Source organism: Ursus americanus, chromosome 17 (genome assembly GCF_024610735.1).
Source record: "Ursus americanus isolate L20-20 chromosome 17, mUrsAme1.1.p, whole genome shotgun sequence".
NCBI classification, from domain to species: domain Eukaryota; kingdom Metazoa; phylum Chordata; class Mammalia; order Carnivora; family Ursidae; genus Ursus; species Ursus americanus.
This window is the reverse complement of record NC_142143.1, coordinates 34080484-34082423: the sequence shown is the minus strand read 5'-3', so window position 1 is coordinate 34082423 and position 1940 is coordinate 34080484. Positions and strand designations below refer to the sequence as shown.

The 1940-nt window shown below is 38.5% G+C and overlaps 1 non-coding gene across 1 annotated transcript; it reads left to right on the top strand.

Moving 5' to 3' along the window:
• Nucleotides 1–781: 781 nt before the first annotated feature.
• Nucleotides 782–888, top strand: LOC123780967 (U6 spliceosomal RNA). The gene has a single exon (XR_006776560.1). It is a non-coding gene; the product is annotated as a U6 spliceosomal RNA (small nuclear RNA).
• The last annotated feature ends 1052 nt before the right edge of the window (nt 889–1940 follow it).

The following is a 1940-nucleotide window of genomic DNA, read 5'->3' as shown; positions in this document are numbered from 1 at the left end:
CCACAATTATTCAGTTCCTACACTGTTTCTCTTTGGAATAGGCGCTTATGAAATAAGCACAAATAAAATATTGATCCTACCTGCGAGGCTTCCGGTCTGGTCAGAAGATTGTGTGACAGGTCTTGTAGCACATTTTGAACTGTAACATACCTTATGCAGAGCACAAATCTCTCAGTTGTCAATCCATTCCAACGAACAGTTCTCCACATAACCAGCAGACTCAGTAGGACTTCAAAGGAATCTACAATTGAGAATTAAGTAAAATGCATTAATTTAAAACTTGAGTCATCTAAATTATTAAAATATAAAAGCAATGATCTTTACTCAAAAAGGCTTCTAAAAAATATAAATATTAAAATCTCAAATGGGAATCTCAATAAACAAGAACCACTTTTAATCCATTTCGCTGACTCACTAAAGAACCCTCTTCATGCTCTTTCTGATATACTGATGTTCCTTCAGGGCCTTGAGCAGACCCATAGAAGTGGTCCACCAACCTATCCACAAATTCTGCTGCCTCTAAGTTGACTTAAATGTCATCAAGAGACTGTTGTGTGTGTTCCCTAAACTTTTATATTAGTTGAACTTGTTATTTTAATTACATAATGTAATCAAGTTCTACTTAAACTGAAAAGAAAAATGTGTTATTTCTATGGTAACAGAAGTGAATGTTTTGGAAAGGTTTAATAAAAAAATGAGCTAATGTAAAAAATGCTATCTAATTAAGTGTGGGTGAGGTAACAGTAAAAGTTTGAAAAAAAATATTTAAATAATTCCACATGTGCTTTCTTTAGCAGAAGCACATAGGCTAAAACTGGAACAATTCAAAGAACAGCCTGGCCCCTGTACAAGGATGACACACAAATTTATGAAGTATCCCATTAAAAAATGTAATTCTTTGTGCAAGTTGTTTTATAAGTTCCTGAGTCCACTGTGAAGAAATCAAAGAGTGTATTGTGGGTATAGTTCACATGACAGAGATGACAATTTTCTTGATTACAAAGATGACAGACTACTATAAAAAATGAGAAAAACAAGCTTTGACCTTTAAGAAACAATTGATAAAATATAAAATGCACATTTAAGATTAAAAATTTTGATGATGAATCCTTTATCTATTTTAATCTTTTCTAAATTAATCATTTTTCATTCTAATAGCATGAAAGAGTGTATTGTAATAGAAATAATTTAGCTCTAGACTTATATGTAAAAGGATGAAATATTAAAAGGAGAACACACTATATTTTAAAAGACTGGGTGGGTGCATTTCTCCTTCCCTCCCCTAGCCTAGATAGTCAGATGCTTGTGAGTGCCAGAACAACCACTCTCCATCTTGAGAGCAACACAAGCCCCACCCTACATTCCCCTATGAACCTGCGCCATCTAACCTGCCCACCTGGCCAAGCATCCATTTAAAGCAGCTTCTGCCCCATCACAACCTGCAGTCAGCCGTGGCTGGGACCAGTGCCACTCCAAAGGGTGGAGGAAGAGAACCCTTCACATTGGTGTGCCTGCAGTTCTAGCAGCCCAGCCTTTCAGTTGGCCATACAGAATCCCCTGCCCTTTGGTGCCTATAACTACGGCAGAGAGGTTAATTGCAGGTAGCTAGGCTGACTGCTGGCCCTGTCCATCAAGTAGCCCAAGGTGGCCTCAAAAAGGTCTCTCAACAGCTCAGGAACCAAGCCCTTTCCAATATGCCCACAGCAGGCAAAGTGAGTTATCAAAGCCAGCTAAGCTGAAGGCAATTAGGACTGAACCACAACAGTAGGGTGCATGCAGTCTATACAGGGGACATCCCTGGAGTGCCTGGTTCTGTGCTAAAGGACACCATAGGACCTCTTCCACACAAGGCCACTACTTTCAATACCAGGAGATATGTCTGCCCTACCTAATACATAGAAACAAATGGTTAGGGGGAAAAAAAAAAGGAAAAAGAGGAA